Consider the following 14,438-nt stretch of genomic DNA (forward strand, 5'->3'; position numbering starts at 1 on the left):
CAAAGATCGGGGGGAAAAGGGAAAAAGGAAGAGGAGGAGAAAACAAAGAAGTAGCTTTACCTGATATTAAAAACAAAATAAAACGACGTGTTATTGGTGCATGACCAAGCATACAGATCAAGGCACGGATCGAGAAACCCAGAAATAGAAACAATTGCCTATGGAAATTGACGTGATCGTCTAATGGTTTTTAATTTAAGAAGGGGTTTCAGGGAAGTTTTTAATTTAGTTGTGTTGGAACAACTAAATAACCAAAAAGAAAAGCTTGACTCCATTCCCCACCCTGGAAACCAGATAAATTCCAAGTGTGTCAAAGATCTAGGTGAAAAAATACAACCTCGCAAATAAAGACAACCCTGGTGATGAGCCGGGTGTGGGGTGAATTTTCCAAACTATTACTCAAAAGTGAGGAGCAATAAAAGAGAATTTTGCTAAATGACCAGACAAAAATGAAAACCTTTTGCAGATCCCAAACTTAAACCCACCATACGCAAACCGAAAACTCCGGATAACAAAATGAGAACAATGTTTGCAACTTACGTCACAGACAAAGGGTCAGTATTGCTAAAATATAAAGGATGTCTAAAAAGTGAGGGAAAAACACCAAGAAACCTCTTGAAAGTGGGCCAGATATATAAATAGAGAGTTTACATAAAAAGAAATGCAAATGTCCCCCACAGATACAAAAATATGCTCAACCTCACGCATCGTTTTTTAAAAACCGCAAGTTAAAACTACACTGAGACCCTTTTTCTCATCTATCAGATGAGAAAAAAAACCCAGTGTGTGACAACACCCTGGGGAAACAGGTCTGTCACACCTTCCGGGTGGAATGTGGAAAGGCAACACCTCCACAATCTGGTGCCATCTAGCAAATTTACCCCTTGAGCCAACAATTCCACTTCTAGGATTCCATTGCAAAGACACGTTGACGGAAAAATGAAATGCCCTATGAACGAGGCTCTTCACTGAGACTATTTGTGATACCAAAAAACTGGAAACTACTGAGGTGGCCATAAATAAGGACGAACTAAACCAACTATGCTATATCCACAAAAATAGAATACTACACTGCTGTAAAAAGACTAAGATATACGAGGATTATATATACACAAGATGTGTGTGTCTGTACACGTGCGTGTGTGCAGTGACCGCCAAGATATAGTCAAGTGAAAAAAGCAAGGAGTAAACTGGTGCACGGTCTGCTATTTTTGTGCTATCAAGAGGCGTAGGGTCTCCCCTGGTCATCTGGGACCCGGCACCGGGGGGATTAGGGCAGGTGGGAGCGGCCTGGAGCAGGAGACTGAGGGAGAGGCCGTGGGGCGTCCGCTCTGGATGGGTTGGTTTGTGTTTGGCTGTGCTCACGGGTGAATCACTTACTGTCTTTGGAACTGGCGGGTCCTGGCAGGGGCAGTCCATGCAGCATCAGCAAGGCCCCAGGTGTCAAAGCATCAGAATCCAGAAAAAAAAAAAGACCAGATTAATACACCTCCTTGGCTTCTCTGCTCCACTTGACCCACCTTCTTGGTCCTCCCTTGTCCCTCACTTTCTGTAACTTCTCACCCTCCCAGCTCTCCTCCCACCACACCGCCTGTCCCTTCTGAGTCTTCTTCTCGTGCTGCTTGTCTCCTTGGGTAGACGCATCCAGGCCCGTGGCTTCTGCTGCCACCTAGATGCTGATCGTGCCCAAAGCCGCATCTCTATGCAGACCCCTCTCCTCAGCTCAAGACCCGGTAGCCAATGGCTTACGGGATGTCTGCCCCTCAGTGTCTCAGTTGGGAACCTCACCAAATGCAAAAGCAAATCGATCACCTCCACCACCAGCCCGCCACCCCTCCTCCTAGAGAGCCTGCATTTTGTGAACGGGCGCCACAATCCACCAGGCGGGACCTGGGAGCTGTCCTGGCCCCCTCCGTCCTCCCAAACAGTAATCAAGACCTTTCAAATAGCTTCTGTCTGTCAGCTCTTCTCCACCCCACTCCCACTGCTCTGCTTGGAGAGTCCTCATCTCTACCGTGTATAACTGCAGTGGGCTCTGGGTCCGTCGGGGTCCAGGGAGGAGAGAGGAACCACGCCAGTAACTTTAACAGAGAGAATTCAACACATGGAACATAATAGTGGAATTATAGCACATACGGAATTGCCAACTTGGTGCACAGTTATCTAGATGATGAAAGGGTAAAGTGAGACTCTAAGGCAGCGGTTCTTAAACATCGCAGAATTCCCTGGAACACTTGTTAAAACACAGGCTGCTGAGCCTGACACAAGAGTCCCACTGGTCTGGGATGGGGCGTGGAATGCTCCACTTCTAACAAGTTCCCAGCTGACGCTGCTGGTCTGGGGACCACCCTCTGAAAACCACAGCTCTATGGAAGTAGCAACTGTAGGAAGCAGCTACTGATGTGGGTTCAGTGAGCCGAGGAGTCGAAAGAAAGATTTTTGGGCTCTCAAGGTCTGGTCATAGTGGTCCTTTATTCAGAGAGTAGCACGGGGACAGGACCCATGGGCGGGGAAGGGATGCAATGTGTTAAGGGTAGGGCTAAATTTATAAGGCGTAGATACGGGAATTATTTCTTTACAGGACAAAGGAAAGATCATGTAAAAAAGTTGTTAAAATGGTATCAGTGCAGGTGGGGTCTGGCTATCGGGTGGTCCTATAACTTTGGATATGAATCAGGTCAATCAGGTCAAAACGTCCTGTGCTTCCGGAGGATGATATAGATTGGTGTGTAGCCCAGGACGCCTTGGGCTTCTCTCCCTGGGGCAGCCTTGATCCTCATCAGCCATCACTCCTGGAGCTGGAGGAACAGAGATGCTGAGGAAGGGGCACCAGCCGGCTGGCGCTGACGTTTCTGATGAAACTGGGTCTGTGAGTGTTAGAAATCTACAAGCTGGGTTCAGCTGCTGCTGCTGCTGCCGCCGCCGCCACAGTGAAGAAGTGTTGCTGGGGTGGTGCTCACGAGAACAGCAGGCAAGTCCCTTCCGCATAAGGCGACCAGCCATCCGGTCGGGGCGGGTGGGGGGGGGTGTTCACAGGAGGGAGAACTTTCAGTGCTAAAACTGGGGACGTCCTGGGCAAACCGGGACGAGTTGGTCACCCTACTTCTGCCGTCTCCTAGCAAACCCAATTGCCAGGGTCTAACACTGAGCCATCTGGCACAGCAGAAACGTGGCTTGTCAGCTCAGCAGCACAAAGCAGCGCCTAGGAGGGTGGGCTGGGGGCTCAGAGACCGAAACTTGGTAATTGACACTGACCCCTAGTGGTCTTCCCGGGCTTCTGCAATCCATGCTCGGGACTGCCATCAAGAGAAACTTTATAAATAGGTCAAACTCATCATTTCAGACTCTGGCCAAAAATTTTTCAATAGCTGCCTGGGATATTGTGACAAGAGATTTTCAAATATTTGTTACCACACAAAGGGCACAATCTGCTCACCGTGAGATAAAAGCCAATCGTCAAGAGGCAAGATGGCGGCAGAGAAAGGGCATCTTATTCCAGCTTGCTAGCAAGAGGGACGATGGCTGACTAATGTCCAAAAGAACCATCTTAAGGAGGCACAGAATCTGGAAGCAGTTATGTAGGCCGGTGGGTCACAGGGGAGGGGGTTAGGAATGTTGACCCTCTGGAGTTACAGACTGGGAGCTGCCACACCAGATCTCTCCATTGTCCTTGATGATGGCTGTGAGCATAGACTCTCTGTTTGGGGGTCATCACGTTCCTAAGGAACTCAAAAGAACGAAGTTATTGTCTTATTGCAGCTGGGAGGTATATGCACTAGCAGGGGTCATAAAACCTACAGAGCAGGTGGATCTCCTGGAGGGTGCAACCCAGCTGGGTCAGTTAGTCAGAGGTCATTCAAAGTTACAACGTGGTCTCTTTTCTACAATATGGCGTCCCTTACGTCAACCTTGTGTTGAGCTGGTTTCATACTGAGGCACATGGGGTAGCTATTCTGGTTCAAAATGGATTCAGCTTGAACTAAGGAAACCTGACTTATGGCCTATCGAACATACACTGTACATCTGCTTCAACCTTTAAAGTAAAGAATGCGTTAGACGTTATCTCAAAGTAAAAGGATGCACGTTCTAAGACAAGAATGTATACTTCCCCTCCTAGTACTCTTGAAGATAAATGGTTCAAGTTGACCTACTAATTTACAACTGAAAACCTGTTCGAAACTTTGATGAATATGTATCCTGGCCGTGTTTAATGTATGTTCTTTGTTCTAAAAAATGTACGAATCTGTTCTGAAAACCATGCTTCTTCTGGCTGCTTTCTTCCTTTGTGGACACTGGTTTCCAGATTATAGTCCTCAAACCGGGCTCAAGTAAAGGTCACCTCATCTCTCTCATCTGTAGAATAGTTATTGGTTATTTTGTGTTGACAACTGTGATTTATAATCAGAAATACATATTTGGTCTTTGCCCCCTTTCCAGAGAGCTCCTAAAACCCTTGGATTTCCTAAATGATGAGTAATAAAAGTGAAAGGTGTGTCTTTTATTATTCATACCAAGCCCCTTTCAACCACACTTGAGTTTATGTTAACTCAGCGACTTTTGAAAGCCCCTGAGGATGGGGACTGGCTGCCAGCAAACCAACCAAGGGGTTCCTGGATTGGAACTTTCAGCCCCGCCCCACCCCCCCCCCCGACGTTTGGGGAGGAGAGAGAGGCCTGAGGTTGAGTTAACCACCAATGGCCAATGATTTAATCAATGGTGCCTATGGAATGAAGCCTCTATAAAAAACCGAGGGGTTCAGAGAGCTTCAGGTTGGTGGACATACGGAGGTGCTGGGAGGGTGGTGCGCCCACTGAGTCCCTCCCCTGACACCTTGCCCTGTGCATCTCTTCCATCTGGCTATTCCTGAGTTATATCCTTTTAGAATAAACCAGTAATCTAGTAAGTAATCTGTTTTCCTGAGTTCCGTGAGCTGCTCTGGCAAATTATCAAACCCAAGATGGAGGTCATGGGAACCCCCAACTTGTAGCCAAGTTGGACAGAAGTTTTGGGTAACCTGGAGACCCACTACTTGTGGGTGGCATCTGAGAGTGAGGGCACTCTGTGGGACTGAGCCCTTCACCTGTGGGCTCCTGCCACTCCAGGTAGATAGTCTCAGAACTGAAGTGAATTGTAAGACATCCAATTGGTGTCCCCAGAGAATTGGAGAATTTCTTGGTGTGGGAAAAACTTCCACACATTTGGTGACCAAAAGCAAAGTGTTGGGGGTAGAGTGGCAAGTGAAGGGAGAAATAGAGTTTTTCCTTTTCACTGCCTACCTGCCAATTGGGGTGAAATTCAACTTTTAATGCAGCATAAAAGGCTCTTCAAGGTTATCTTCTTACAGCCCAGCCTCATCTTCTTTCCTGAACTTTATGTTCCAGAAATCTATAAATCTTTGGGTTTCCTAAAGCAAATTATATTCTCAAGTTTCTATGCTTTGAAGATACTACTCCCATATCTGGATGATAAAGCATATAAACCCCTTTTTGAGAGGAAAACATAAAATCGGAATATGTGCTTTCTCTTTAAGAATGGAAGTTAGCTTTCAATCATTAAAGTGTTAGCTGGATTCAAAGGCCAAAGAAAATCTCAAAGCAAATATATTTCTGAATTCCACAGTATTTTCTGCTCTCAAACTCTGACACTCAAGGAGAAAACAGATAAGAACACTTCCAGTGCTAATGAAACTTGTTAGTTTTTCTTTCCTGTTAAAGATATTTATACTTGAATCCTTTTCAAGGCTTGAAACATTTTTAGATGAATCCCATAAATGAAAAGCAATGGTTGGTTTGAAAATTAGAGACGGTTTATAAAATTCTATTGAACCCAGGCAGCTGAGGGTCACTGTAAATGTTGAATAAGAACACGATTACCCTTCCACCTTGTTCCCAACACAGACACAGAGGAAAAGAAGTTAATCTTGTTAATTTGTTGTTTTCTTGTCTAACCTGAGGGGTGACTCAAGCGTCACAAGGATTGATGATCTTGTTTTACAGAAGAAGAATAACGCCTTCAAGGATCACCAGATAACCAGCCCCCAGCTGCCCCTGAGGCCCGGAAATCAGGTGGCCCAAGGGCTTATCTGCAGTGAAAGATACACAGACTTTCCCTTTGTTTCTCCAAAACTCCTCCTGCCGAGCCCCTTAGCTCTATAAAACCCCCTGCTTTCTTTTCCTGTTCTAGCAGATTTGAGAGAACCTATGCTCCCACCTTCTCATTTTGGCCCATTCGAATAAACCTTTCTCCATCTTCAGGCACCAATGTCTCAGTGATGGGCTTATTATGCATTGGGCACACGAACTTGAGATTAAGAGGTTCGGTATCACTCTGTCTCCCCAAATGCACCCAGCTGACCAGCTAGCTCTGTTAACTTCTTGTGTGTTGCCCAGAAACAAATGTTCTTCTCCAAAAGAAAGACCACTGGCTTGTGCCAGGAGAGCTAAGAGCCCCTCAGTCACAGCATCCTCCATCTCTCCAACTCTTGCTGTGAAGTCGTTTGAAAAACCAGAGGAACTCTCCCAGGCCTTGCGAAAGGGCTAATCAAGTGGGGCCCAGCGCTGGCCTTGAGCTCCTTAGTGGCCAGGGCCACTTAAAGAAGCAGCAAGGCAGAGCCGCCCTCTGGGTGCTCTCTGGTCGACAGCCCAGGCCCTACTGGTTGCAGCTCTGCTCCCCACGCATGCAGCTGCAGGACTGCATGAATGCAGGGTCCTACCTCAGCAGCAAAGCAGCATCTCCCTGTGGCCCAGCTTGCTCATGTCGAGGAAGCCTGGAACTCTCAGGAACCTAGCCGTAACGGAGACCACTGTGCCTTGTGAGGCCAGCTTGCTTGGTTATAAAAGGTGAAGGCTGCTGTCAGACCTCCTCCGGCACCTCCCTGGGGAGGACTGAGGTTAAGGGCAGAGGAGCGCTTCCTGGGTGACAGGAGGGTCACCAGCCTGGTGACCAGAGCTGACAGATATCTCCTTGCTACAAATGCACTTAAGCTGGTGTATCAGTTTGCTAGGGCTTTGCCATAACAACGTACCACAGCCAGAGTGGCTTAACGACAGAAATGTATTGTCTCACAGTTCTGGAGGCTGGACGTCCAAGATCAAGGTGTTGCCAAGGTTGGTTCCTTCTGAGGCCTGCGAGGGAAGCACCCATGCCAGGCCTCTCTCCTCGGCCTATAGATGGCCATCTTCCCCCGTGCTTCCTCATATCCTCTTTCCTCTAGCCAGCCTGTGTCCAAATGCCTCTTCGTATGAGAACACCAGTCATACCAGACAGGGACCCACCCTAACGACCTCATTCTAACTTGACTCCTCTCTAAAGACCTGTCTTTCAAATAAGGCCACAGTCTGAGGTACTGAGGCTTAGGACTTCACTATTTGAATTTGGGGTTGAAGGGGACACAATTCAACCATCACAGCCAGTCTGGCCGTTTATAGTTATTAGAGATGGCAGTCACCTCCAGTAACTGAGAGCTCTAGGTCTCTACCCCACGACCTCACCGCCAGGTAGCGTGCTACATCAGAACAAGGCTTGGTCCAAATTCTGCCGCAAATATAGCCCTGATTAGCAGCCTGACAATTGAATGGCCATACAACCTGCTGGGTAAAATCAGGGAGGCCCAGATTCTGTCAAGCTAGGCATCCAGCAGGCACCGTGTACCAAAGGTCCACTGGAAACAGATGCAATGACGTACTAGCCACAGGTCAGCTAATCCCATCAGGACCAGGTGGCAACAACCCCCACCCCTGGGGGCCACAGGGCCCCCAAACTCTAGGGCTGTGGTGCCACTGCAACAAGCAGAAGCTCCTTGGCTCCTGACACATGAAGGTGCACAGTCCGTCTACCCAATCTGCATCTCAACTGGCACTCAGTTCACCAAAGAAAAAGCAGTTCCAACGTCCGTTACGCTAATTTAAAGCCCCTCCATGTTGCCTGAGAGAAAGATCATCGAACTTGTGTGGCTCTCTCATTGGGGTCTTTCAAGTGATAACTAACCTGCCTGCGGTGTGTAGATTCAAACAAAACACCCACATGTCTGTCACTGTGCGTGCAAGTATCTTTTTTTCCCCGGATTTTAGAGTTTTAATAACTCTCTTGGAAATAACCTTTTCTCTTTTAAAATAAAAAAATAATAACATATACACATAGTTTAGAATGAAAACCACCCCCGCCCCCACCCCACTCCCCACCCTACCCATCCGTCCTCAACCTCAGGTCTGCTCCTCAGAATGAGCTGGAAGTATCTTAAAGAAAATTATAGATAATACAGCTCTCACCTGCAAAGCACTCTCTTCATGGACTACTATAGAGCCCGAATTTTACCATTAAGGGGAAAAAAGGAGGCGGTGATGAAGCGTTTTCTTCTGAGTGTAACGGAGTGCACGTGCAAAGATTCAGAGGTGACACGATAGAAAAGATTCAAGGAACTAAAAGAAATCCAATATGACAGGCGTGTCATTTCTAAATGAAGACATAATTCACATGCCATAAAATTTACCGATTTTAAGCATACAATTCGGTGGTTTTCGGGACATTCACAAGGCTGTGTGACCATCACCACTATCCAGTTCCAGAAGATTTTCATCACCCCAAAGAGAAACCCCATATCCATCAGCAATCACTCTGGGACCCCCTCTGCCCCCAGCCCCTGGCAACCACTAATCTACCTTCTGTCTCTATGGATTTGCCTATTCTGGACGTCTCACATAAATAGAATGATACAATATTTGCCCTTTTATGTCTCATTTTTTCACTAAGCATAGTTTCAAGGTTCATCCGTGTTGTAGCATGTATCAGAACACCTTTTGATGGTAGAATAATATTCCATGGTAGGAACAGACCACATTTTGTTTGTCATACATTAGTTGATGGACATTTGGGTTGCTTCCAGTTCAGGACTGTTACGAATAATGCTTCTACGAGTGTTCGTGGACGAGTTTTTGTATGAACACGTGTATTTGATCCCCTTGGGCGTACACCTAGAAATGGAATTGCTGGGTTAAGCAGCAACTTCATGTTTAACTTGCTGAGGGACAGGAATGCGGTCCAAGGGCAGGACTGAGGACGGGCTAGAGAAGAGAGAAGCACCAGTTTGCTGGAGCTGCTGTAACAGAACGCCACAGCCTGGGGGCTCAAACAACAGAAATTTATCTTCTCACAGTTCTAGAGGCTGGAAGTCCAAGATCAGGGTGCCGGCAGGTTTGCTTTCTCCTGAGGCCTCTCTCCTTGGCTTGCAGACGGCCGCCTTCTCACTGTGTCCTCTCACTGTCTTTTCTCCGTGGGCACACATCCCTAAGCTCTCTTCCTCTTCTTCTTCTCTTTTTTTTTTTTTGAGGAAGATTGGCCCCGAATGCCCATTTGTTGCCAATCTTCCTCTTTTTTTTTTTTCTCCCCAAAGCACCAGTACATACTTGTATACCCTCGTTGTAAGTCCTTCTACTTTTTCTATGTGGGACGCAACTGCAGCATGGCTTGAGCAGCGGTGTGTATGTCTGCACCCAGGATCCAAACCTGTGAACCCCAGGCTGCCAGAACAGAGCACGAGAACTTAACCACTACTCCACCAGCCGGCCCCTCTTTCTCTTCTTATAAGGATCCCAGTCCTGTTGGATTAGGTCCGCCCCCCCCCCTTATGATCTCATTTATCCTTAATAACCTCCTTAAAGGCCCCAGCTCCAAATTCAGTCGCACTGGAGGTTAGAGCTTCAACATAGGAATTTGTGGAGCTGGGGGTGGGGGGGACCATTCAGTCCATAACAAGGTGATAAGGCAGGAGGTGAGTAGGGACCCGAACTAGACCACAAAGGGCCCTGGGGACATGTTTGGGGGCATTCCTCTTCACCTCCCCACTCCCAGGGGCCTCCCGGGCATCGGCTCCATGGAGAGCCCCTTTCTGTCCTTTACTTTGCAGACAGGACTAAGCGCTGAGCACAGCAATACGGAGCAGTTGCCCAGGTTGCCTGGGAAACGGGGGACCCAGCGGGAATCATTAGAGGGAAGTTGCCTGGAGGGCGAGCGTGCCTGGGAGGGAGGGATGCAAATTAGATACAAGAGACTTCTTTCTCAGGGCTTCTGAGAAAGAGCCTAAACCGGCACAGAGCAGTCCATTAATTCCTGCATTCAACAAATCTGAGGGCCTACTGGGCCCTGGGACCCTTGCAGAGTTGATGTTCTCGGCCTGCACTGTCCAAGACGGTAGCCACCGGCACGCTCTGCTCTTAAGCACTTGAAAGGTGGCTGGTCCAGACTGAGATGTGCCGAAGTATAAAACGCACGCAGACTTCGAAGACTTAATATAAAATATCTCACTAACACTTTTTGTACTGAATGCATGCTGAAATGATAATATTTTGATATGTTGGATTAAATAAAATACGTTGTTAAAATTAATTCCATCTATTTCCTTTTATTTTTTTTTTTTAATGTGGCTCCTAGACATTTTGAAATGACCTATGTGACTTGCATTCATGTCTCACATTTTATTTCTCCTGGACTGGGCTGTTCTCCAGGCTCCACCTGGAGACCCTCTCTGATCAAGCTCATTCCAGTGGACATCACCAGAGGGGACCTTAACTTGGATCGCCATTCATGGAGATTAGGAGATTTGAAGCAAATGCCTCCAGCTGGTGACATCCGTTTTAAAATGAGCTGCAAGGACAGGAATTAATGGGAAAAGGAAGGAAAGAAAGAGATGAGATTGCACACAGCTGGGGAGACCGGAGAGGGTCTAAGGCCTGACAGCCAATTTCCAACTTGCCCTCTGCGATGGGCAGAATAATAGCCCCCCATAGATGTGCATGCCCTCATCCCCAGGCCCTGTCAGTGTCACCTTATATGGCAAAAGGGCCTTTGTGGGTGTGATTAAATCAAGAATGTTGAGATGGGGAGACAAGCCCGGAGGATCCAGGTGGGCCCAATGTGATGGCAAAGGTCCTTACAAGTCAAAGAGGAGGCAGGAGAGTCAGAGAAGGAGATGTGATGGTGGAAGCAGAGGCTCGAGCGAGGCCATTGCTGGCTCTGAGGACGGAAGAGGGGGCCATGAGCCAAGGAACGAAAGCTGCCTCTAGAAGCTGGAAAAGGCAGAGAAGTCGATGGTCTTCTCAGCCTCCAGACGGAGTGCAACCCTGTGACACCCTGATTTTGGCCCAGTGGGACCCATTTCGAATTTCTGACCTTCTGAGCTAGAAGATAATAAATTGGCATTGTTGTAAGCCACTAGGTTTGTAATAATTTGTTACAGCAGCTACAGGAAACTCATACACTCCCTTGCCTGCCGGATATTTCTTTGAGTCATACTCCTCACTAGCTCAGAGAGCCATCTCCTTCTAAGGCATGTGGGGAAAGCCCTGGGTTGGGTCCTCAATTTTCCCTGTGGGTCTTTGGACAAGTCCCTTTTCTCCTCTACTAAGGTTGGGGGGCAAGGAGAATGGAAAAACTGTGGCGAGTTCTAGAGCAGAAGAGTGGCATATTTGTCCAGCTGGGCATCAGCATGGATGTTATTATTAAAACCGGGACAAAACAAGTGCCAGAGAACCAGACAGCTGTTTAACATGCTGAGTCCTTTACATAAGTCATCTCATTTAATTCTGAGAACAGCCCCATGAGTTAGATAACTATTATTATCTTTTTTTATTTTTTACTTTTTTTGCTGAGGAAGATTGGCCCTGAGCTAACATCCATGCCAATCCTCCTCTACTTTGTATGTAGGTCGCCACCACAGCATGGCTGCCGACAATTGGTGTAGGTCTATGCCCAGGAGGTGAACCAGGGCCACCAAAGCAGGGCATGCCAAACTTAACCATGAGGCCACAGGGCCAGCTCCCTTATTATCCCATTTTAAAGCTAAGTAAACCAAGGTCAGAGAGATTGAGTAACTTGCCCAAAGTCACTAAGATGGTAAAATATGAGTCAAGAGTCAAACCTCGGTTTACAGACTTCTGAGAGGCACCCTCTGCTAATGGAAGAGATCATGATGAACAGGACGGATCCATAAGTTTCCTTCATTCGTTCTTCTCACAGATAGTCGGGCCCCGGGCTTGGCTTCAGGGTAGAATGACTAACAACTCAGCCCAGATTCTTGCAGCATGGAAGTCACATTCTATTAGAAGGACGCCATCAAGTGAGAAATAAGCCGATCATGATGAGAATGATGATGACCATTCAGAGAGTCAGCTGAGAGGGGGTGCGCCTGGGATGCTGCTTTTTGTATCAATATGGGGTTCTGAACCTGAGGGTCCCCTGCCCTCCAAGGGGTGTCATGACCAAATTCACCATGTTTCCGGTCTTGATTTTCTTTGGCCATCCCCCCAAATACAAGCCCCTCTTGTCACCTCAGGTCCTCTCGTCTCCATCATTCTCTGTGTTGTCCTCCGTTCCACCCAAGTCCTGCCTCCCTCCATCCTTCCCAAACTCTTCCCCTGGGACCCCTCTAAGCCTCCCACTGAATGCTCCCTCCAACTCGCTCCTTAACTGAAACCAGCTCCTTCCTCAAAGGTGACCCCCACCATCCTAACCGGAGGCATTTCATCCTCCACTCGCCAAACACCTCAAGGTCTCGGGGAGGACAGGGGTAGTGTGGACGTGCTGGGGAAAACAGGGAGCCCAAATCCTGGTAATTCACACAAACAAAGGTAGAGACTCACCTTTGCCCCGTGGCTGACATGGGCGGGCTGGGCTCTGCTCCACGTCTTCTTTCATGGACCCAGGCTCTTCGCTCATGGGGCAGCCTCTGAAACACTGCCGGTCTCTGGCGAAGGGAGAAGAGACATGGCGGCCACGAGCCGGCTCTTGAAGCTTCGGCTCACAAGAGATGCGCATCACTCGTCTTCACGTTTCATTGGCTAAAGCGAGTCCTATGGCCAAGCTTGATATCAACTGGGTATCTTTCAGGAGAGACAGAAAATATCATGTACAATAACACAACCTGCCATTCCATGGCACCCTAATGTTGTTTCCAGATATTATTATTCCTTCTCTTATTTTTTATTTAAAAAATAATAACTCTTTTTTTAAAATCCAGCTTCCCCTTAACAGACCTTCTAGAGTGACATCTGGACCCTCTTCTAGCTCCTTACAGTTTCTCTAGAAACCTGAGCGTCATGCTTAGCCCTTCGCTCTCCCTCACCCCAGATCAGATCCTTTAGAATGTTCCAGAGGTTCTAAATCTCATTTGTCTCAGTCCCCACAGATGCCACCCTCTTCCAAGTCACCTTCAGCTCTCACCTGAGTTACCACGACAGCGGCCTTCCAAGTCCTGCTCGACAGTTAATTCATCATCCACCCAACCATCGGGGTGACCAGGTAGTCATCAGCCGGCTTAAATCCTTCTGTAGTTTCCCACTGTCCTTTGGGAAGAGTCTAAAATCCTTACCCCCTTCTAGAAAGCTCTTCCCAGCAGGCTTCTGCTTGCTGCCTCAGCCCCTGCTTCTGTCCCCATCACCCCACAGTCCAGGCTCACCAGGCTTTTACATCATGGTTCTCTTTGCCTGGAACTCTCTCCCGCCCACTCCTCTTCATCCTTCCGCTCTCCACGTCCTCACCGGGGCCTTCAGATCCAGTTGGTTCTTTCTGCGTGTGTGCTCCCACAGCGCCCCCTACTGCCCCTTCCAAAACACTCAACACTCCCACGGCGCTTGCTCAGTGCGTCCCCTGCCCACCCAGACTTGCAGCTGCATGAAGGCAGGGACTGTCTCCTCGACTGCTACACGCCCCATACGGTGATCGTGCTCACTAATTTTTCAGTGAAAGAGTGAATTTGTCAGACACGAAGGCTGGGAGAGGGAAAGAATAAAGGATAACAGGTACGATTATCCGTGACTGAATTCGCCTCCTGACTTAATGAAGAGGGGCAGAAGTGGGCCGGGACGTTCGTGCCGCCTCTGAATCATTAGTCCTCAACTCATGGAACAGCATGCCCTTCCTGCATTTCCCTCTGTGCTTCCAGACCTCACAAAACGCCTTCCTCACCCACGCCTAAGGCAAGGAATCTGGTTTGGCGCCTGAGAGAGTGCTTCTGTCCCTCCCCGCTCTCCCCAGCTCCTGCTGTTTCTCACCTCTCCTCCAGGCTTTCTTCTCAGCACATCCCACAGCGCCCCGAAACGAAGGCATCTGGGCGAGTCTGGAGCATCCCCAAGACGTTGTCTGTCGTGAGACTCATTCCTGAGCAGAAGGACTTGAATGACACCCTGAAGAAAGAAACAAAATGGTGCACGAGCGAGAGACGTCCTAGGCCCGGGGCTGGTTGAGTCTCTGCCAAACCAGGCTGTGCTCTGGGTGTGACGGGAACAGATCTGGAAAGGCCCCATGTCCAATCACAGCTCCTCCTCCAGGCTAAGATGGTGTCTGAAACTAGAGCACCAGAGACAGTACTAGTTTGCTAAGGCTGCCAGAACAAAGTGCCACAGACTGACTTGCTTAAACCACAGAAATTCACTTTCTCAGGTTCTGGA

The 14,438-nt window shown here is 48.2% G+C and overlaps 1 long non-coding RNA gene across 2 annotated transcripts; it reads right to left on the reverse strand.

The window, feature by feature from the left end:
* Positions 1 to 1,379: 1,379 nt before the first annotated feature.
* On the reverse strand, positions 1,380 to 14,216 carry LOC139073495 (uncharacterized). Of its 2 annotated transcripts, none has more exons than XR_011522292.1 (4): positions 14,043 to 14,216; positions 12,633 to 12,872; positions 8,268 to 8,417; positions 1,380 to 1,401 (listed from the first exon to the last, which is right to left on the reverse strand). It is a non-coding gene; the product is annotated as an uncharacterized lncRNA (long non-coding RNA). The 2 variants fall into 2 exon arrangements; XR_011522293.1 differs by lacking the exon at positions 14,043 to 14,216 and adding an exon at positions 13,213 to 13,740.
* Between the last annotated feature and the right edge of the window lie 222 nt (positions 14,217 to 14,438).

The sequence above is a fragment of the Equus przewalskii genome, chromosome 9, assembly GCF_037783145.1.
Source record: "Equus przewalskii isolate Varuska chromosome 9, EquPr2, whole genome shotgun sequence".
Classification (NCBI taxonomy): domain Eukaryota; kingdom Metazoa; phylum Chordata; class Mammalia; order Perissodactyla; family Equidae; genus Equus; species Equus przewalskii.